The sequence below is a fragment of the Ornithodoros turicata genome, chromosome 8 (genome assembly GCF_037126465.1).
Source record: "Ornithodoros turicata isolate Travis chromosome 8, ASM3712646v1, whole genome shotgun sequence".
NCBI classification, from domain to species: domain Eukaryota; kingdom Metazoa; phylum Arthropoda; class Arachnida; order Ixodida; family Argasidae; genus Ornithodoros; species Ornithodoros turicata.
Window position 1 is genome coordinate 32,597,824 of NC_088208.1, and position 23,830 is coordinate 32,621,653.

The 23,830-nt window shown below is 45.2% G+C and overlaps 1 protein-coding gene and 1 long non-coding RNA gene across 3 annotated transcripts in view; one reads left to right on the forward strand and one right to left on the reverse strand.

Annotated features, from left to right (window-relative positions):
- The window catches only part of LOC135367034 (uncharacterized), a 688,737-nt gene that overhangs the window by 439,522 nt on the left and 225,385 nt on the right, over positions 1-23,830 (reverse strand). Inside the window, exon 7 of the long non-coding RNA XR_010414342.1 lies at positions 2,767-2,864. This is a non-coding gene — a long non-coding RNA (uncharacterized LOC135367034). The remainder of the gene's footprint in view (positions 1-2,766; positions 2,865-23,830) is intronic.
- LOC135367030 (neuroligin-4, Y-linked-like) overlaps positions 1-23,830 on the forward strand; it is a 261,876-nt gene that overhangs the window by 27,135 nt on the left and 210,911 nt on the right. The window lies entirely within an intron of this gene.

Genomic DNA, 23,830 nt, shown 5'->3' on the forward strand with positions numbered 1-23,830 from the left:
AAACGGTAAAGGGCCAAATCAAAATATTTTTCTTCTTCTATTTATTATCATTTCTTATAGGTTTGCAGCAGCACCTTCTGCAATAGCACCCCGGCTGCATTCACTTCGGCAGTAATTAACTAGACGGGAATGCGTGCATTTATTGTCCTCGTGTTAGTCGGAGAAATTTGGCCCACAAGCACAAGAGAGACAGTCACGTGTCTATCGATTTCTCTGACGGAAGCTTTTGAGATGCGAAGTTATGTGGGATTGTGTGAGCAGTAGAACTTCCTGCACGATGAGAGCATAAGCTGCGAGGAAAGGTTAGTGTTTCCGAAAATTGCGAACGGCATCAAAGGGGTGAACTAGAGTCGCTGAACAGCTTCGCTCGGAGTATTACATTCCTTTTTCCCGGCACGAAGCCGACAGCCGTCTGGCAACATTGAGAGCGCCGCTCTCCCATTGGACAAAATCTGCAACTCGGCGGCATTTTGTTGACACGCCGGTGGAACCGCACGCTCTTAAAAATGAACTTCACCGCATAGCACGCTCCTAGCCAACTATCATCCCTATAGTGACATCCTTCACGCTTGTTTGCATAAGCGGTACAAAAAAGGCGTACGCCTCCCGTTTTTAACATATCAGGGGAGAGACCGAAGTAATTCGGCATGGCGGTTGGCTAGGAGCGTGCAATGCGGTGAAGTCCATATAAAAGAGTGCAGTTTCTTTGCGCCCAGGCAAAAGGACAGTATGCTGCGGCAAACTTATTTCACGTTGCATCACGCTCACGTTGCATTGCATCACGTTGACTTTAACAGCACGTGCGATTTTGTTTAGAGGACCTTCATCCATTGTCGTCAAGGGAGACGCAAAAGCGTGGTCGAATAAAGAGGAACGAACGAACGTCTGCAGACGGGATCCGTCATTAACATAGCGAACGAACTTAACGGAGTCAATATGGCGTACCCCACACGGCGCTCCCTGGCGTAGAACTTGCAGTGGTACATCAGTTGCAGTACTCCGAAGTTATTCAGTGACTCTAGGGTAAACTTCCCCGAAAGATATACGGGAAGGAATCGATAAGCGCCCGAAACCCAATCATTTCTTGAAGACTCATAGATGAATTAGGGCGTCTATGTTCAGGACAGTACCACGATGTCTCTTCGGGAAAACAATTCTATATTGATGACGATGACGACGATGATGATGATTGGGGCGTTGCCTAGGGTAATTTGGTGAAAATATAATGATGCGACTCACAACGAGATCTTAAGTCGTCCATTTTAGAGAAATGTTCGCAGTGTTTTCAACGCAGAGCGATGGTGGTAGTAAGAGTGGTGATGACGGTAGTCGATTTTGTAGTAGTAAGAGGGTGAAAAAACTGTACGGCGTTCTCGGTCGTTTGCAGAATAAACTAAAATATCGGTGAATTGGTAAACAAAAGATCGGTGGCTCTAGAGTATCGCCGCTGGCGATGAAACTCCCCAATCATCATCATCATTAAATATCATAACGTATAATAGTGTAACGCGACACCGCACCGAGGTCTTACTTATCACTGTGTATTGCTATCGGTGCCTGGAACCGCAGCTGAACAGGAAGCGATCAACCGGTTGCCGATCAACGAAAATACATTTTATAGTACACACTGAAGCAATCAATAAAACGTTTCATTTTCAGTAACAGCGCGAACTCACAGTGACGAGGAAAGGCCCAGCATGGGCAACGAGTAAAGCCCACGACGCCTTTACTTGTTGACCACGCTCAGGGTTTTCTCATCATAAAGATTGTCCAGCTACCTGTCCGCTTTTATGCTGAGTTATCTGTCGGAACCACGACCTGCTAGATTATAACGACCTTGTCATAGGCAGCCCTTCCCAGCGCCGCATTTGGAAGCTAGTGGCCCGGTTATTACTTCATCAATTTCTGCAATACTTCGTACTTCAGCTTACCTTAGTACGGTGTTTCTCAAACTGCGGGTCATGAACCTCCATATGGGTCATGAGCCTTTTTCAGGGGGCCACGGAGGGTCCAAGCAGATATGCGATATGCCTTGAGCCACTCAGACCAACGTATTGATTTGCTTGTATCAAAAAGCAGATACATCCTTCTCATTAAAATACGTGATTAAGTGAATACTTTGTAAAAAAACAATAACTCTCCCTGTGGTGAATGTCTTTTAAATAAATTAAAATGTACATGTATCTGCGTCATTGAAAAAAGTAAATTTTCGGAAGGCTTATAAAGGCGGTGTGTGTGTGTGTGGGGGGGGGGGGAGGTCATAGTAGGTTTGGCACTACTCAAAAGGGTCACGTATTGAAACACTGCCTTAGTATTTTGGGGCAAGTGGTGGATCTCCCAAGGGAGATGCCTCTTTCTGAAGTTGATTATCATCATCATTCTGCGCGTTTTCATTGTTGCTGATGTCTGCCACGGTAGTCGTACGTCCGCTTCTGCGCGTTCAAATTTCAAATTTCTATTGTCCAATCACGACACAGATCTCTCGGGCCGATGAGTAGCGCCCCTAGCGGATCGTGCTGACGGACTCCTCATAGGGGTTGCCGATTATGACATGGTCGTTATCACCACGACATGTTCGTTATAATCTAGTAGGCCATGGTCGGAATATGGTCTTCGCTCCTCGGGAAATGTTGAACGACGATTTCCAAACAGATTCCCGCGGCCTCAAAGGCCTTTGTAGCGAAAACGCACAGCTGAATTGGAAGTGTACCGATGGAATTTAGCATATTCCACGAACACTTGATAAATAAGGCGTGTCCAACTTACCGACCACATCTGTTCAGGTTCCCCTCGAATATTCCACTGTTCGCGACGTGGAGCCACAAATTATCAATGATCGATATTCCATTGCCAAGTTTCACTCCCTGGAATGAAGAGGAAGAAACGTTATACATCATCGCCTGTCTCTGTCGTAATTCTAGTGCAGCGCTATGTGGACAAGTACAACAACAACAACAACAACAAATGGATGATAACTTATATGTGATGACTATGACACAGGGCGCTTCACCGCTGGGCGTTTCCCTGCCTAATTACACGTGTAACATTAGATGAGAGAGGAGAGGATGACGTAAAACGAGCTAAGTACAAGTCTTTCACGGAACAATTGAGGTGTCAAGTGGGTTGAAGCGGGGCAGTCTAGACTGCGGATCTATCAGTCGTCTACTGTCTTAACCCGCTTGTCCGCGTCCTCCTGATGCAGTTTTTACTTTAGCAATTCAGGAGCCCCCGGTAGGCTGCGCTAATCGTAACAAAATGTGGACGAAATGAAAAAAGAACGAAAGAGGAACACCGAAAGGGAGCTCAGAGGGCCAGTCGAAAACAGAGTATGACACTATAGAGCGTCTGGAGCATACCGGTAGTCACCCAGGACTCCATGAACATTTACTGCACAGCCAGTGACCGGATTACTTCAGACGAAAGTGGCCTCCTGTCTCCTCCCGACAGTACAATAATTGGCACGACCGTCTGGGACTGACGGGCATCCCATGACACTCTATCGGACGCTTCGTCCTCGCTTTGACACTGGCCTCATTGCAGGAATATGCAGTGACCTTCGTCGCTCAGAAGCTGAGCTTGGTGGAGGATGTCTGTTAACGACTGGGGCGGGAAACCCACGGATCCCCATGTTGGTTATGCACTGCAGCGCAGCCTTTCAACCCGTGTAAACTAGTTACGCGTCCGGAGTGTCGAATAATATGATACTCACAAGTGAGCACATATCGCAGATGACGTCATCTGTATAATTTGAAGGGTACATCCGTGGTGGTGGCGGTGGCGGTGACAGGGCTCGACTAACGCCTTGGGGGAATAGGCGTCCTGGGCCGACTTCTAAGCGAGCTGTGCTGGCATATGTCTGAAAGCGTCTGAGGAAAACACCAGACAGCACTGCCGGCACAGGGATTTGAACCCGGGTACCTCCCAGTGCATCCGTACTTTGCCATCCAACTTCATTGTAACCAATAAATTGTAACCTATGTTACGCGTTCCCAACGACAGTTTACGGTGTGTGGCGCAATTAGTGCAAAGGTATATGCGCTGTTACTGGCTGTATTTTAGTCTAGCAGGTCTTCGTTGTACTGCGCATACGAAGGGGGCGTGCAGCCCATTGTACGTCCTAGCGACTCACTCTCCACGAGACGCACGAGGGCACGATTTTAGAGTCGCTTTCTTTGCGTGACGAGGGTGCCTTGGGGTCCTCCCATGTACACACGTACACATGTCGAGAAATGGAGAACTGCTTCTCCTAGTGTACAGTAAGTATCGTACGTAAGCAAAAACACATCCTCCGGTGGTCTGAGTATATTTTGCCGATCTACATGCCTGGGATCTCCATGTTCTTGGACTGAAGACTACCCCATTGGTAATCATCTCATTGGTTATCAGCACGCAGGGCGAGCAACATTAGCCGCCCATTACCTTTTCCACTATAGTTCATATCATATTCCTGGGAAGGGACCTTTGACTTTCTCAATAGCTGCTATCAGAACGTATGCTTGTACAAGATACTAAAAAAAGGATTTAATTTAAGCTACGGAGTACTAGGCAAAAATGTAACGGGGTAGAGTACTAATAACTCAACCTTGAAAAGTGGTATTTGAGTAGAACACGAAATACTACTTGCAAACGTAACTCGTTACTATCAAGATACCCTCAAAATGCAGTTCGTCAAATTTGCTGCCAAACCAATAAATACAAGATGGAAATATAAGAAGTTATGCTCGTACGGATACGGTTCTCTTTCCAAAGTACCTTCTTGCAGGACGCTCTCTCCCTCTCTGCATGTATACATGTGCAAGTGATATATACAAAAAAAAAAAAAGGAAAAGAAGCTCGTAATTTTTTTCGTCCTTCCTGTTTCTCCAAAAAAGAAAAAGAAATTAAATACATTACGAGGAACTTGCAAAATGAGTACAAATTACTGTTTTAAAGGTAGGCAGCGACTTTTTCGGGTTAAATTTTCGGGTGACCAATTCGGGTAAAACCCGATTTCTCCCCGAATTCCACTCACTATGAAATCCTCAAGTGACGTTTCCACTGACGAAGAAAGGACTGGCCACGTGTAACACATGTAAGAATGGGTCACTTACGTTCCCAGCAATACACCCATGTGTGTCAACACTGTCTATGCCTTCGGGGATTACCGCTGCAAGGTCAGAATCCCGCAAAAACAAAAAAAAAAAGAAAGAGAGATTAGTAAATGAGTTAATAGACAAGAGGAGAAACAAAAACACACGAAGGCACAATTATCGCCTGATTTCTCCCCGAATTAGAGATTTAAAAAATAGCGCCCGATTTTTACCCCCTGAATCTGAGAAGGGCATTTAACCCGAAAAAGTCACTCCCTATTTAAAGGTACTCAAGTTAGAATATTAAATACTCAATTTTAAAAGTACTTGTAAGATACCAAGTTATTCCCAAAAGTATTTTGTCAGAGTTTGTTTTTTCTTGTTCATCCGTCGATAAGACCTCAGCGACAGCACCATATCACCGTCCGCTGTTAACTGCTGTCAATCCAGCGGCGTCCCAGAAACTTCCTCGCCAGCTGCCTCAGTCTCTTCAGCCCACTTAATGTGGCATGCGTTAACTGTCACATTATACACGGCTGTCAGAGCGCGCCACAGTTTAGCATCAGTCTGAACTTTCTTCAGCTTCAGTGCAACCTACAGCACTTGATGGAGTTCCGCAGGTTGTACAGCCCCATGACATCATCGTCATCATCATCATTAATCTACAGGGTGTTCTGCATATTAAAGAGATAGTCTGAAGCATTGGACAGGTAAGACTAGACTTGCATTCTACTGTGAGTAGTCGTGTAGATGCGTGCGAAAATTCGGTCCGCGGAACCTGGTAGATTTTATGACAAACAAGAAAAATAAACATGAGAGAACTGATGTTCTGAGGCTGGAACAACACAGAAAGGACAAATACATACAAGGCCTCAAAGTCGATCCCGTCGTATGAATGTGTGTATGAGTGAGAAAAATGTAAGAGTGAAAGGAGGATGAGTGAGAGAGAGTGGTTGATTTGTCCCTTCAGATGACACGCCCTTGGAAGTCGCTGGGGAGGTGTGTTAGCTTAGCTCAATTGGTAGAGCCCTGGACCGGTAATGCAGAAGGTGTGCGTTCGAGTCCTACAGCTGGCTAACCTTTTCAGTGACTTTCATCTTTCAAAGAAAAATAAACAAGATGCCTACGTCCTGTTTCGCTGAGTTTTTTCTTCTTTTTCTTTTTTTTTTAAGAAAATGTATTGGACGCCAACTCAAATTACTTCTTATGTAACTTAATGCTCCTTTGATATTCCTTTGTTGGCTCCCCGTTAGAAAATATTGATGACGCGGCTCTGATACGGCTTGTATTGATGTGCAGGGAAACAAACCACTAACTTGAAATTGAGTAAATTGAGCAAGAGAGGAAATGATGGATAAGATAAAGTGAAATCAAAAGGAAGAATAAACAGGAGACAAACAACTGATAGTGGCTTATAGGCTCACTAATCATTCCTCCGCAAGAAAACGAAAAAAACAGCGCCGATGCATGAGTATTAAGTATTCAAAAGGGTAACGTGTGCATCTGTGTGCGTGCTAGCGCGCACGCAAGCAAATCCCGAAGTGCATAATTCATCTACCCTATGATGATTATCGAGGAGTAGGATTATTATATTCGAACAAACGAAGCGTTATAGATTACGATATTAATATTGCATAGCATGAATTCTGGAGATAATGGACAAGGAGACTGGTGTACCAAGAAGAAAAAAAAAAGGAGGGGGGAAGAAAAACAAAGCGTAAACACCTCTGTACGATCGAAACCTTATGTTTACCATTCGTTCGTTCTAATTTTTTACACCAGTCTCTTGCTTTTGTGCTCTTGTGTTTTCTACAACAGGCAGTATATTGAAAATTCCCACAGACATAGCCCATCACGTGACGTGATATTTTCGCACACTCGTGCGACAGTAGAGAGTGTTAGCTGATCGTTGACAACTTCACCGTGATGGCACTACTGCATACTTAGCAGTACCAATCGCCGTGTGCACGACTTATCAGTTGATTGGGTGCCGGTAGACACGGTACTTCGGAAGCCGCGTTATCTACGGTCCACGGTAACACTCACTAGTAACTCCACTCCTCCTCTTCACCTTTATCTTACTTGTTTGCAGATTAATTTTGAGCACTCAGCTTTAAGCCTCGTGGAGCGGACGGATACTGACAGTTGCGGAACCACTATCTCCACCACCATATCCACCTTCATATATATTTTTTTAATTCACTGTTAGCGCCGCGAAGCAACTGTGTCTATGAGCAGCGTACAGATGTGGACAGATGGAGAGGATAGCAGGAAGGAGTGGGGGGGGGGGGGGGACAGGAGTTTTACTATGCGTCCTGGGCCGACTTCTGGGGGACCTGTGCCGACATTCGTCAGGAAAGTGTTCGGAAAACCCGGGGAAAAACTCAGACATCACAGTCGGTGGTAGGACTCGAACCCACCACCTCCCCAGTCTTAATATTCATATTTTTTCCAGTTCATATTTTTCTTCACACATCCGTTCCATTCCATTCCGTAAAGAAAAAAAAAATACCGGTAACAATATCTGGAACAAAGTCGTGCCTTTAAGGCACGTCCGTTGTTCATCCGACTCATTTCGGGAAGTATGAACCGCATGAAACAAAGAAAGAAGAAGAAAAAAATCCTTCTGATGACAAGTCCACAGCGCTACGTGACCCCGATTGAGAGAAGTTCAAATCCAGTTCCCCGTAACGAGCACCGCAGAACGGTAATGTAGATGGAACGGCTGCACGAACGTTGTGAACGTCCATCGGCATTAAACTCGTTCGACGGCCGCACGTGACTAGACAGCCTAATTAAAAATCAATATTATGCTTGCGACATTTTCGCCCATTTCCGGCTCGTCTTTCTTTCTTTCCTTCTTCTTCTATAGCGCGAGCACCGACGTCACCTTGCTTGTTGGATGGATGCTCGCAGCGTTTATTTAAATCATTTTCGTCGATGTACAACATGTTGCTGTACGTGAAGCATTCTGGGTACGGACCTGGGTCCGGGCGCCGGGTTGACCTGGTGGATAGAGCATCATCTCGTTGATGGGAGGGTTGCGCTAAAGGGTGAGAGGTGGTGATAGGGTGGGGGGATCGCAGTAATATCTGTGGTGTTTAACTTTTTTTTTTTCGGGTTTTTCTTTCTTCATAGGTGTCGATACAGTTCCCTGCAACGTCGGCAGGAGACGTTGTAATTGTTCCGTTCTTGTTCACGTCCGTAAGCCAATTGTCGAGCCAACTGGTAACTCAAGTGTATTGTAATATTCAATTAGCTTTCTTTGTTTTGTTTACTAGTCCTCGAGGTAGTGACGCCATCAGAATTTAAAGCAACAGTCTGCAGACGTGGACTGGTTTCGAGATTGAAGCTGTACTCCACTGCGTGAATTAAGGAAATGAGTGAACTAAATTAACGAAATTAATGAAATTTCGCTCGTCAGAACATGGTGGTTTTGAAGAAAAAGGAATCCCATATTCACATCCAATTTCGGTGTGAAGTGCAATCGTGAGCTGCTGCACCTTTGCATATACGTCACAAAGATGTGCTATCGAGATAAAAGCAATTGAAGACTGTTTCGAAGACACGTCAAGACGTAATAGGCAGGTTTCGTTCGGAATCGGTGGCTTCCATGCTTGACAGAACAAAAGCTGGAATATGCTGATGGTGACGTTACTGAAGCACAACCGCTGCCTACGATTTCTTTTTCTTTTTTAATATCAAGCTGCGAATCCAGTCTAAATATTTTGCACAGCGACCGTGAGCGTGCGAACGACAGCGTTTTTTTTTCTTTCTTTTTCTTTTTTTCTGTAGCACTTTTTTGGGTCTGTGGTTAAATGAAGAGGCAGCGGAGAGAGAGAGAGAGAAAAAAAAACAGTCTTCAATGTGCGGGTGCCAAGACACCACTGAGTGCTCCGAAGTGTGCAGCCCCGACAAACGCGCCGCGCATGCAGCTGTTCATAACTTCGTTCTCAGTCGACTGCTGCTACAGGACCGCTCGCCTGAAACAGCCGGGAGGTGTCCGACCTGAAGTCGCATTGTGACAAACCTCTGGTAGAAGAAGTAGGCGGTGGCTCCCTCGGCGCAGGCACAACCCTGTCGACGCCAACAGTGTCCTCCCTACCGTTGATCGAAATGCGGCAATTCTTCTCTGAGAGACCGAGGACTGGGTGGGGTCCTGTGCGGGGGGAGCTGAGTGACTTCATGACAGAATCCGTTCGGAGGAACACGTAGGTAGCTGATGGGAGGCCCTGTGGGACATGAGATGTGCCGGAAGAAGCAGCACGGGTGGGGCCGGGACGGACAGGGTCGAAGAAACGGTGGAAGCGTTCAAAGTAATCAGGTGTAGAGAAGGGGTTGCTCCTCTACAAGTCCAGATTGACGCTTAAATGCAATGCAACGTCGGCATACATTCTTTAAAGTAAAACTACCCCAGGTAGATTTACGTTAAAATCGACAGTTAATTTAGTGTTGTTTGAAGGAAGAACACGTCACACGCCACACAATGTGATATTTCCTTTTCGTTTTTCATGTTACGAGCAAGTGTTTAAGCATTGCGTGAGGGTTATCCAAAAATAAAAAGTTTCCCCTAGTGGGGCCCTAGGAATTCAGAAATTGAAAATAAATGAAACGAATAAATGAGCTAAAAGTGTAAACTGGCGAAATTCCGCGTGGTTTCTCAATGAATAGCACACTAGCAAATGCGCTCAGGTAATCCCAGTCAGGCAGCGCAATCAAAACAAGTTATTCTTAAATCAGATGTAAGTAAGACATTTTGGACGAATTATACCGCAAGCATCGTGTAGGCGCAGAATTCAAGAATGCGGCACTAAACAGTTGTTCTAAGTGTTGTAGTGTAAAGTACAGTACGCAACAAGAAGCCCCTCTAACATCGTAATCAGAAAACGTGAATAATTCATCTCTCTGCGCTTCTTCAAGCTCCGTTCGAAAACATTACCGTGCAAAAAAACAGAAAGGAAAATGCATTATTAAAAGAGTGTGCATTAACACCGGCGGGACGTGAACGGTTTTACAGATGGCCAGGTGCTCGCTCGCAAGTTCTTCCTTTATGCAATTCATTAATGGGAACGCCGAATTGGAAATATAATCCACCCCAACATGTAGGGAAACGTGAGCTGTTCTTTTAAATACAGTGGCTCCTGAGTGCGTACTCCGTTATGAAGGGCTGCGTGGAAGAAGTGTGTGTTGAATGTGGGTCATCTATATATGTGCGGCACAGTGCCGTGGGCGACGTATGTGCGCAAGGCACATTACCTGTTTTAGCAACAGACACCCTGCGAGAGATCCAGAAATACGACGAATGTGTATAGGTGCTTCTTCCAAATCACTTCTGCACCGGTTGCAGCGAGATGTAGAGCTAGGCTGTCATCAATGCGAGGAGCGCAACAATCTCCATTTTATTTTTTTCCGAGCACCAAAAACGAACGAAGAATCAGCGCGGGTTTTATGAGCGATCATTCCCAAAATTTCTGAGCAAAAAATCTAGCGCTACGGAGCCGCGCATGTCTTGGGTGTAGTCGCGCACCCTTAGGAGAAGTTCACGCGAAACTTGTCAACTACGTGATGCACGAATTTTGAAGCGCACCACTGCACAGTGGGCTCGAAAGCCTAGGTTTGTTTTACCGACACGCAATATTTATATATATATATAATGCAGTAAAAAAAAGCCATTAAAGAAACAAGTTAATGACACAAGACGTGTTTGAAATTAAGATGAATTTCAAACACGTCTTGTGTCATTTACTTGTTTCTTTAATGGCTTTTTTTTACTGCATTATAATTCACTGGCTTGCACTGTGGCATTGGGGAGTGCTCAGTCACCCTCCCAGGTGTGTATCGCTCGCTGAGCGACCCCTGGTTTGCCAATTCCGAACGATGCGCAGCTACCCAGAGCTGACGAGCCGCAAACACGGCGAAACACGTGTCCTCTGGTGCTGTCGCATCGTTCCATCAGTATCTCTCTCTCTCTCTCTATATATATATATATATAATATTATGTATCGGTACAGATGGACGCGAGAAAGATATAGACTACAAGTAATGAAGAGACTTGGGAAGCCGTATAAGGATAAAAACAACTGCTACTTTTATTACATTAAAAATCTATAATTAATTAACAAATAATACTTAACTAAATAAACACCATAATGCATACATAATTTACAAATTACATAATTTTTAATGTAATAAAAGTAGCAATTGTTTTTAATCCTTATACGGCTTCCCAAGTCTCTTCATTACTTGTAGTCTACATATAATATTATATATATATAATATAATAATATATATACATTGCGAGAGACTTCTGCGGACCTCCTGTACCTACCTTAATACTTGCGCGGATACAACTCTTTTTATTACTACTGTAACAAACACGATAACCGTGGAGCACCGGGCACACACGAAACGAACACTGGGATTGGAAGAAATACATTAGTTTCGATACACATATAGACACCATCGCAGATATAAAAAAAAGGAGCTAACACTCCTCTCTCCCTCCTCGACGCAAGCATGAATTCAACAGACAACATACGATCGTCTCACAGGAGAGAAGAACATAGGTTCCTCCAAAGCCCATACAGTGAAGCCGACAATTTGACCGATAGCTTCCGCGGTGGAAACGTAGTTCACTGAAGAAGGGTGGGAGGGGAAGGCTGATCGATGTCTATCGTCTCTCCTATTATGCTGTCCAAAAAGAGAAAGGAGGAATAAAGGCAGCAGCACATATGAGGCTTTCATAGTGATTACCTGCGCACCAGCGAACCGTATCAGTTTCGCTTCGTCGTGGCTGGCTATTTTTTTTCTCTCTCTCTCTCTCTTTCTTATATATTTGCGTCTGCCGCTAATTGTCACCAGGGAGATGTCAAACGTGCGGACAGCATGGAGAACGTGCATGCTATTCGTGTACGCTGTGTTTTCGCTGTGCGTTGATTGAGGTTTCCGGCGTTGTCACTTTTTTCATCGGTGTGTGTGTGTGTGTATGTATGTGTGTGCTACAAGCTACTGAATATTCTGAGGGTATGATGGCCGATGGTAGGGTAGGATGGCCGCCACTGTATGATGGCCGATTCCCGTTGTAGATAACGAGGTGTGGCATGAATCTGTGATGACCCGGCCTCTGGGAAAAGGGGACGTCGAACTTATGTGTCTTTCGCTCAGTGTTCGGTAATAAGGCAGGGCTACTACGGCGTTAACAAGGTGGATCATATTACTTTGTAGTTGCATGTCGCGGTTCTTCGCCTACGTTGTACACTCCCAGGAAGAAAAGGAGTAAGTTTGGGAGTAATCAAAGCTTGTGGCAACGCATTTGGTCCCAAAAAGTTTAATTTCTTGTTCGATTTCCTGATCATCCCAAAAAGAACTGAAATGACTCATTTTTTTCCCCAGAGTGTCTTTGTAGAAAGGTTTTGGCGCTTCTCGCTAAAATCCCAGGTATTTTGTCTCGTAGCGACCGCCATGTGAACGTCAACGAACTCGACGCAGCGGACTCGTGCAGTTTTGTGGGCCCGCTGCGAAACATTTGACCCGTAAAGCCTGCTTCGACGCGTTAAACGTAGACATGTGGCAAAGCCAGCTTTACATTCCGAAACACGCATTTTGCGGAGCGATGATAATGATTACCATGTGAATGTAACAATGTAAACAATGTGTGTACAATGTAAACCTTCCACGAAAGCGTATCACATTCCACGTTTAGTATATTTGCCGCCCCTCATATATTCCAAGTGTATGATTACAGGACACTCTACAAGCATGTGCATCGATAAGGTTCCGACGAACTTGGGAGTGCAACTTTGCGTAGCTACAAACGCCGCCAGCCTACAGGAGCTGGAGTTGGAATTAAAAAGAAAGATATGGAGATGGTGGCTCTTACAAATCACAGGAGCCGGCTACAGGAAATCAGTTACCGGCACACATTTCGCAGGTGGCAAACTTAATATGACTATTATATATAAAAGCTTTTCTTTTCATGGACGTTATATGCGTACCAGGGTTCGTAACATCGAACGACTTCCCAATTTCGAAGGCAGCGCAAAAAAAAAAAAAAAAAAGAGAGAGAGAGAGAGAGAGAGAGAAAATATTCCTGGCACGTTATAGATTATTGCAACAGGCAGGACGAATGCTCCTGTCACACTACATATCTTCGTATCCATTTCCTCCACCTGTCACTTTCAACAACCATTTTTTGATATCATCGCGCATCATACTTTCACGGCGCCTCCGTGTTATACCTGAGTCCAGGTAAACAGACTGGGGCGAATCTCACACAAACCCAGAAGGCGCCGTCCAAACCCATTCCTGCTCGAGAAAAAAAGAAAGAAAGCAAGAGAGAGACATCCGCCGAAAAAGCAACTGGCAGCGACAGAGACGCCAAGTTAGAACACGCGATTGGAAAAGCAGCCCGAGAAAGATGACTGGGATACCGAGAGCTAGAGAGGACCACTGACGGATATCGGACAGCAGGGAGCGGCGGGTGTTCCTCCTGCTTCTCTCCCCAGTGTCCAGCCCCTTATCGCGGATCTGCCGCTGAAAACATCATCTTTCACGGCGGACGAGCGAGAAAGAAAACTGGCAACTCTGGCTCGCGCGGCATCCACGCAGCGCTGGGAGCTACGCCCTGCGAAGAGGGTTCCCATCCTATTAAAAGTCAAAGTCAGCGTGGCGTGACTTTCAGCCCCGCAGGTTTTTCGAGATGAGATAGGAAAAGTAGAGGGTTTTATGCTATAGTGGGAGCGTGAGTGAGTGAGAGAGAGAGAAGAGATGTTTAAAAAAATGTAATAATAATAAAAAATATCGCGTTTTCCCTAGCCCCTGTCGTCACTATTCCCTAGAAGCGCTTCGCTCAGAAATATGAACGCTTTCTAGAAGGGCTTGCCTATTCTAGACCGGTGGGCAAACAGGAGACCGCTGGCACTGGCAGTATAGCCACGGTCTGCGCGCTAACTAGCTACGTAAACTTTCGAAGCTCATCATATCACATACGTGGCGTTTCGGATTCCCGAGATTATGGTCCTACAATAACAATTACATCCTGGTCAAAACTTCTTTTTTTTTTTTTTTTTAATGGCAGTTACCGAGACGAACTGCGAGAGAACTCTTTACAGCCGCATCGTATATAATCCGCATATCGTAAAATACAGCCGCATATCGACAAAAACAGAATGTTGAAGACCAGCCGCTCGTTGGTGGTAGCCAAGGTCGTGCTGAAGACTGGGAGGTGGTGGGTTCGAATCCTACCGCCGGCTGTGCTCTCTGAGGTTTTCCCCGGGTTTTCCGAAGATTTTCCAGACGAATGTCGGCACAGTTCCCCCTGAAGTCGGCCCAGGACGCATACTAACCCTCTATCCCCCCTCCTTCCTGCTGTCCTCTCTCCATCTGTCCACATCTGAACGCCGCTCATAGCCACAGTTGCTTCGTGGCGCTAACACGGAATTAAAAAAAAAAGATAATCGAAGAGGCGAACATGTGCGAAGTGCAAAAGACTTTGTGCATGTTCATCTCTTTGTTCCTCTTTTCTGATACTCAAGGATATGTCGCCACGTTCAAGTTCACCCCAGCTTGCTCGTCCCTTTCTATTACGTTCTTCAATAATAGGGTGGTCGACTAACCTGCACCACATAGCACTGACCTTTCCCGTTTCAATACCACGTCGCTCTGCCTCACCTCATGGAGGCCGAGCGCCACAAGCTTTCAGAATATGTGTTACAACAACTATTTGCCACAGATAAATGATCAATAATCAGCGATGAAAATTAAATTAATAATTAACTCAGTCAAGCTGCTCCAATCCTGCAGCATCACTCTCTTTCACGTCGCTATATTAAAGCCATAGCCTCCTAAGGTCAACCACTGTGTATGTCCGTCCGTGACTTTATAGGACCACGTTACACTGCCACCCCAACGCGATCGTTAGAGTGTGGCTGCGGTACGCTCAAATTGGGTAGCCAGGACAGTAATAATGCAAAAAAAAATACAAAATTTCACCGCATGTAAAAAGGATGTCAACAAAAATTTAATAGCATTTCAAAAAAGTGCTTTAATCAAATATTTACCGCCAACGGTGGCCCCATAAAGCTACTGCATTTAAATGCGTGGCTCATCTCGCCCCATTTCACCTCACCTCATTACGACGTTTCGAGGGTCAAAAAATAAAGGACGAAGTTAACTTCAACGAGAATTGCCATTTTATTTTTATTTTTATTTTTTGCTACGGACAAAAATAGAATCAGCGGGCAAACATAAGGTGGGCGATTTTCACACATCCCTAACGCAGTGCTGCGTAATCAGTTCCAGCGCACGAAACGCCCTCACCCCGATGGAGCCACGGACGTAAAAGTTCCGCTTTTTTCTTTTTTTTTTAATATGCGAAGCACAGAGGGGGATAGAACGTAATACCACTCGAGCCGTAATTTCGAGAAAATTTCTCGCTTCACTTCCACGCACTTCCACACTGGCACTGGCGAGGGGAATAAAGCTTACGACGAAATTTTATAATGGAACTCCGCTGTCCCTGGTCAACAAAGAAGGCCGTTTTATGCAGCCCCGTCCTTTTTATTATCTCGGCTCCCCTTTCAAAGGTCGAGCGCTCACCGTAATATGGCGCATGATTTGGGTGCCGTAGTCGCCAGTCCTGCTGGCCATATCGCCGTAACGGTTCAGTTATACATATTGCACGCGGTATACATTCGCGCGTAATATGGCCATAAAAGGTACAAGCACGCCCACGGTGTGTGTGGAAGGGGACAACACCACGTGGGACGTTTCCTCGGTGGCGCGATAATAGGGAGTTTTAGTGAATCGGAAGAGGGAGAGCGGGGGGGTTAGGGTAACCGTTCTGAAAACACACCAGGCTATTCCTTTGAAGTGGATGATATTCAGGTAGCCGATATTTCACTTGACAGCTTTGTCGTATCGTTTTTGGTAGAATGCTCATGGTGTACTGAAGCTCCATAATATAGGCACAGGTAATGGTATGGTTTACACTGTGAAGAGCAAAGTGCGACGTGGAAGGCAAAAAAAAAGAAAAGAGACAGAAAACATGTATGAGAGATACGGTGCCAGTAGCTACCAGTAAAATGCCAGCAAAAAATAAATAAAGATAGAATAGTAACGATAATTAAAGAGACGTATATGTGACGTGGACTCTGATCAGGTATCGAAAGCAAAAGAGGCAACGTAAATAAAAGGAAACACCCAAACGGAAAGAGTCAAAATAGTTTGTCGAAATACAGAGTATTACTGGGATAATACGTTGTGTTCATGACAATGTCCTTGCAGTGCTCTCTTCCTCCGCACCACCAGAAGTTGTAATATTCTGCTTCATAATAATAATAATAATAATAATAAAAAAGTGAGTTTTTTTTTTTTTTTTTCACTCTAGATTCTCAGAAAGTAGAAATGAAATAAACATTGCTACTAGAAAGCAGAAATGAGCCTCATACAGGTCGTGTGCAGAAAAACCTACACATACACGACGAAATTCCGGTACCACACGAGGATCCATTTATGCAACCTACAGATCCACTAAACCGGATCCACTAAGCCTACAGATAAATCGTGAAAATTAAACTCAGCGTAACAAAATAATACAGCGACGCGAACTTGCGCTTCGGTGCATTAGAATAGCTTACACCGATGACAACACTGCGAACTCTGGGGAGTTGTGTGCCGGTACCGCTAGGCGTGCTACCGGTACAGAAAGCGAAACAAGGCCCCATGCTGGATGCTCATTTGTGTTATGTATATGTAGCGCTTTGTCACTGGGAGCGAATAACACGGAAAACAGGAGTTTTCATATAGCGCAGAGTCAATCCTTACTTACAATCCTGGCTTACAGTCCCTTACGTCGTCAGTGAAACGAATGAAATCTTTTTAGATGATATAATACACATAGAGTGAGGTCGGACCCAGTAGACGGAAAATAATATCCTAAGCCTCCCAGGAGAGGAGCGCATATGATGAGAAACGTTGTACTACCGATTACCGAAACGACCCATCTAAATATTATTTTACGAATTTTTGTAAAAGAACAGTATAATTCTTATCCTTCAACGAGATCTCTGTCTTCTTTTTTTAAATGTATTTATTTTTCTTTCTTGCAAGCGAGGCCGGTTAGAAACACGAGGTAATCTTTCCGGGGGGGGGGGGGGACGAGAATGTCTCCAGAGTTCAATGACGAGCGTCACGTGCAAAAACGACATACCTAGCGAGTATTTAAATGATGAGAGTTTGCGGTGGTACCTCGCGAGATAGTTACGGTCATCAGCGACGCTCATAATGGTCGACCTGTGAATTAATTTTATCTCACCTGAGGACTCTTTTAAAGTGCCGCGAAATCACAGCATGCGGCGCACCACGCGAAAGACGGCGTATCTAAGCAACTGTTACCCTGCCACCAAGTAGCTAGCGTATCCGGCTGGGTTCCAACCCGCAACCTTCAGGTGAGTAGCTGGACAGACCACCAACTGAACCAAGAGGCCGGAACGAGTGTTAAAATCATCTACTGCAGAACAGGAGTATCGCTTCCAGATCGTATATGTACGATCTCGAACGGAGTTCAAGTTGGACGACTCACACAAACACCGTTTGTACACACGAGCGACTTTTAACAGAAGAAATGTGGCAGTCGTCGAAAAAGCCAGACAGAGGCGGAATTGGAACGACGCACCTCTTGATTGCCGGTGAAGTGCCCTACCAATCAGCAGTTACTTTCCACCGTATTCAGCGACATTTCCCAGAATACTCCAGCAGAAGATGCACAAAATGTCATAGCTTTATGTTGCCACGTGAGGACGAGCAACGTCATGTCTTTCAGTGCTCTTCTGAACATGCATCTCGCGGCTCAACTACGAAATATTCTGTAGCAGACGACAGGGCAGACGGCGTCGTCTGCTACAGTGTCGTCTGCTACGTGCGCAGTTCGCCAATCCAGATATTCCGGCACTGCGCGAATGCTCAACATGAGACGCCGCGGAACTTCCATCCCGTGTGCACCTTTTTTGCTCTTTCTTCCACTACAATATTCCGTCCAAGTGTCCCTCTTGCGAAAACAGAAACACCGCCGTCAGCTATCTTTGTGCCAGCTTTACGTCGTCTGCTTGATAAAACCTCCCACAGTTTCCCATTGTGCGACCGGCATGGACCATAAGGGTGTGTACACTACCGGTGTTTGACTTCCCTTATATACACTTTGAAATAGCAATAAATAACACGCGACATCGGAAGTACATCAGCGTACTCCGAGGCAGAGGAGTTTATGCTCTCCAGCTAACCGTAAAGAAGATAACATACTCGAGTCGCGAGGCTGTAGTCAGCTACATTTAGAGCGCCCTCGGGCCCCCGGTGAATAAAATTTTTTGCTGCGAGATCAAGTGGAGGCGAAGAGAGTGCGCTATATAAAGAGATCAACAAGAGCACTTTTCCGGCATTCGAGGGATCTTGGCAACTTTTCGTCACGGCAGGAGCCCGAACGGCGGACGACCCTGCCATTCCTAAAAACGTCACCCGTTTTTTTTTTCACCCTTTCTCTCTCTCTCTCTCTCTCTCTTTCGTACTCTCTCTCTCTCTCATGCTAAATCCAAGTGGAAATAAACCTAAGCGAAAAGGACCCAAATAAAAATTTAGGATGAAGTGGAGAATTCTCGAGGGCAGTACTTTATCGGTGAAGATATATTTACTTTAGGGTACTTTAAGATATGCCTTTATTACTGCAAGATACTTTAGCGCACTTCAGGATACTTTAACATACCTTTAAACATACTTTATTTATGATGTTACAGTCGAATACTGCTATTTAGACAAATAAAATACGGGTCATTCGCAGAAACTTCTTGAAGTCACTCGTCGCAAATGATAGGTGGAAATCCTTGCACTGTGCGGAATTGTACATGAAGCATGCGGATTAAGTTCGCAAGAAACACTAATGAACAACATCTTGGCACAGCATCAGCAGCAACAACATCGGCACGTGGACAGATGGAGACAGGACAACGAACTGGAGTGCGGGTTAGTATGCGTCCTGTGCAGACTTAAGGGGGAATCACTCCTTCGCAAGGCAATAGAGAAAGTTTGTTCGCACAGCGCTCAGAAACGGCGTAAGATATCGTCAAAACAGAAGTACTGGCGTGTTCTACTTGCTTTGCCCTTGTCAATGACACATTTTGTAGAATTCCAGGATTATCCGTTGATTTGTGTTGAGCCCGAATTCCCAAATATTTTAGTGTGCGACACTCTATCGAGATGGCAGCACATGTTGGAGACGCACCAAACCTTAATTCATTAAAAATCAACGGCTCAACCTTGTCTTCTAAAAAATACGGCTAGAGAAAAGCTTGACTCGAGAAAAAAATTGACTAGAGAAAAGCTAGGAGAACACGCAGTACCAAACCTATGATGATCGTTTAGAGCGTTCATGTGTCTTGTGCGAACGAGAATCGCCCACAGATTTCTGAAGAAGTGATTCCGTCTTCAGGTGGAGCTCTGCCGACATTCGTACTGATTGTCTACCGAAAAACCCTGGGTGACCACTGGATGACAACTATGCCACGGAAACTGATACGAAATCTAAGAATACGTTATATCACCCCTGTTGTGTAGTACGTAAAACATCCACAATTATAAAGTTCGAAATACTAAAGCACGCTAATGATCTCTACATCAACTGCCTGACTCGATACTGCGCACACCATCTTACTTGTTAATTCAACCCAAATCCAAACATACACGAATAAAAAAAAAAAGAACGCGCTCGCAGCCAATGCAAGCAACAGCGACTGAGGACACTCTCCTGCAAGCACAATGTCCTCACATCCAACATTAATGAAGCCATTTCTGCCACATTGACAACAGCGCAAAGACACGGAATGCATAGCGTAGCTCCCCATCGTAAAAAAAGCTGCTGTATGCGTAGTGTGGGCAAATGCCTCGTGCAATGTTCGCGCTTTTTCTTTCGCCCACGAATTTAAAGAGTATATTCTCGGATGCACACCACAACAAAGAAAAAGAAAAAAGAAACTGTGGAAGCGAGCCATATATCTGGGGCTGGTTAATTTCACGAGCGAAAGCACACATTCTTCCAGAGGAGACGGCCTCCGCAAATTAGCCCCACGCAGCATACTCGCGACGGAGCTGCAAATATAAAAAGCGCACGCGACCATGCGAGACAGAAAGGTTACACGATGGCAATAAAAGGGGAGGTAAAACATTCGCACGCTTTACACGACCCATAAGAGGCGGCGCGCAAGCCGTCGAAAGGGGCCACCGGAAGGCAACCGAATTACCGCCGCGTGCGCATTCGGTTATAATCTGGATACGCGCAGGGAACCGCTACGGAGGGTCCAAACGTCGCACTCCCTTGGGTGTGAAACAACGATTTCTCCGTTCACGAGTCTGGTGCTTCCTGGACAACAGCGATTTGCCAAGACGACTCTAACGCGTTTTGAACAGTATACAGGGTGTCTCAGCTAAATGCGTACCCTCTCACATTGGGGGTGAAGGAAAGACGCGTCTCCGAAGATGCGCAATGAACAAAATAAAGAAAAAATGGTGTTCCTTCACGAATTTTTTGCGGACTATCTATCGAACGGATTTTTGTTCTGAAAATGCCTCCGGTATCAGGTGACCAAAGGGACCAGATGTTCTCATTGGGACAACTTCGTAGCTTTATTAATTAAAAAGTTAATTATTGAGACTTAATTAAGACATCGCCTTAGGAGTTTGCTAATGCCTTCATAAGCAGTGCCCTTCAGCATATGCTATATTGCAATTGATTTCATCTTGGAAAAAGTGATATATTTATATATATATTTATTTATTTATTTACAAAATATGTTCGCATTTAGCTGAGACACCCCGTATTATTAGCTTGTTTTAGTGCAGCGGATGAACCCTACGTGGTGGTGGAGGTGGCGGTGAAGAAAGAGCTGGCCGTTGTCGGCCTCACAGAGGTGGTCAAAGTTACGGCTAACGCTCTGGAGGGAATGTGCGTCCCGGGCCGACTTCTAAGGGAACTGTACCGCCATATGTGTAACAGCGTCTGAGGAAAACCCAGGAAAAACTCCAGACAGCACAGCCCGCACAGGGATTCGAACCCGGGTACCTCCCAGTCTGGGAAACGATATGATGTAAAAGACGTTATCAAATCCAAGCTTAGCAACGTGATGTCACTCGCTCCAAAGAAAGACGGTGATTGGCTTATCATGTTTATCATGTTGGCCTATTATGAAAACTTTGTAAAGCCTGAATACCTTTTTTTTTTGTTATTCCGTGTTAACGCCGCAAAGCAACTGTGCCTATGAGCGGCGTACAGATATGGACAGATGGAGAGAAGAAAGCATGATGGAGTGGAAGACGGGGGGGGGGGGGTTAATATGCGTCCTGGGCCGACTTCCGGGAGAATTGTGCCGACATTCGTCTCGAAAGTCTGCCGGAAAACCCAGGGAAAACCTCAGAGAGCACAGCCGGTGCCGGGATTCCAAGCCGCGTCACCTCCCAGTCTCAGCGTGGAAGACGATCATCTTCAACACTTTGCGCGCAGCCTTTACAAAGCGACAGCTATATAGGTACCACGCACCCACGCCATGTAGGTCCGTACCATGTAGGTACCATGCCATGTAGGTCCGTACGTAACACTTGTGGGGAGGAAACTCTAGAGAAGAAGAATTAACTTTCATTCCTTTCCTTACATTAGCGGATCGTCTTTGCCCACGGTATTACTGTCTACCATTTCCGAAGTCGTCCACTTGTATCTCGTCATTGCGACATACACATTGCACATATTTCTACTTAGGGAAAAAGAAGAAGGGGAAGAAGCGGCGTTAGAAACGTTAAAAGCACGTTCCGCGCACTGATCGAGCATTTCTTATGTGTCTTTCTCCTTCCCTTTATCTACACTGCACTGTACGTAGAATATTCATCCCACATTTACGACTTGCCAAATTTTATAGCGTAGGTTGAATATTATTGAAATATTTAAGCACGTACCAGTCATAAAACAGCGCAGCTCGTAAAGTGAACGATAAAACTTGGTCTTCTCTCTTCAAAAGAACGATGTATCAAGGAGGGGTTGAGTCAAAGGCAAAGTTTTCCCTTCGTCTTTTTTTAAGAAAAAAAAAAGACAATGACAGATTCACATCATGCTTACGTATTATCTACACACTCATATTTCGCGTGCAGGTCGACAAAAGGTTACACCTGAGAGAGCTGCCAGTTTTCAACAGGGATTTTCCAAATTTGAAACTTATGCCTTGACTATTGTAGCATCATTAAGACAAAACTCCTCATGCTACGCTGAAGGCGCAGAGTGATACCATAGCGATACCGTTACCATTCCTGATTATGTGTAGTGTAGAGTACTGGATACAATGCCCTCTGACAGATTGGCACGTTAGACGCTTAGTGGCGCTGTTGAGGGTACGATCATTAATGGTACCCGCGTGACTGGGGTATGAAGGAACTTGCAACGAATGGGGCGCTGCAGCACTTAAGCATTCACGACACGTGACACGCAATCATGAATGCGTGCAAAGGATGACAAAAAGGACAGTGTAAGTGCAAACAAACGCTACATAGACTCGAAGAACTGTCTCATCATCATTTTTGGGAAGAGGTGGTTATGGGGCAGCATTTGGAAAGAGACGGTTAGACGATGGGAATAGTCATTGCTTATCTTATCATTTGTGAGAAATGCGAATCGTATTTGACGTGTTGATAGCGCACTTTTGAGACATTATTGCGGCATCAAATGCTTGACATTTGAAAAAAAAAAGAAAATAATGGCTGCATCTTTCGCCGGTGTTGCGAAAAGCGTTTAAATGTGTGTTCTATATGCGGTCGTCGTTGACGGTGAGTTTTGTCAAAACTCTTTATTTTTCAAAAGTTTCAAATTCGTAAAATCGTGTATTTACTTATTTTTTTCATTTTTACGCTTTCATTTTACACAGTTTCAACTAGAACCTTAACACAGTATAGAGATCACGTGGCGATTGGTGATCACGTGGAGGCACGCGATAGGTCACGTGACCCTGTAAAGCTACGGACAGGCATGCAAGCGGATTGGCCCGATAAAGCGATCGCTTTAATGTGTGAAAAGAACATGAATCTCTTCCGTCCTTTTTGCCGTAATATCCTCATTGTATTTATTTCATTACGTTTTTAATAGCAAGCCGGCTTGGCTAACCTTTCCTTATGCTTTTCTTTTTTTTTAAATGAAGACATCCTACCTCGTCTCCATTCCAATTGGATACCCTCGTGAATCGCGACGTGGTTTTCCTTTTCCTGAACTCCAGTTACAAGGAACCACGACCTCATATGTAAACGAGGAAGAAATGTCGCATGCAGAGGAGATTAAATCGGAAGAAGAGGCCTTGAAGCGTGTCTCGCGGCCCCGTCTTCATGACGAGTCTCCAATATCAACAAAGCGGAAAGTGTCTCGCACGCAGTCGCGGCTGAAGAATTTTTCAATAAACAAGTTGCCGCCGTCTCACGGTTGTACGCAGGTGGAGAGATGCGCCCGTTTATTGACTACGTGCTTGTCTGCGAAACCCATGGCGACGTCGCCCAGGCGAAAGAAACATGAACGTGAAATGTGCTCTCCCAGAACGCGCACAGCGTATCGCAGAAGCCTTTATACGCTACGACAGTAGTGTGTTTTCAGAGCATCGTACGCTATCACCTTTGCGCATGTGAAGGATAGCGTGGCGGTTCTGCGAAATGCGCGGAGCTCTTTTTTTGTTGTTTTGCGCATGCGCAGAACCACG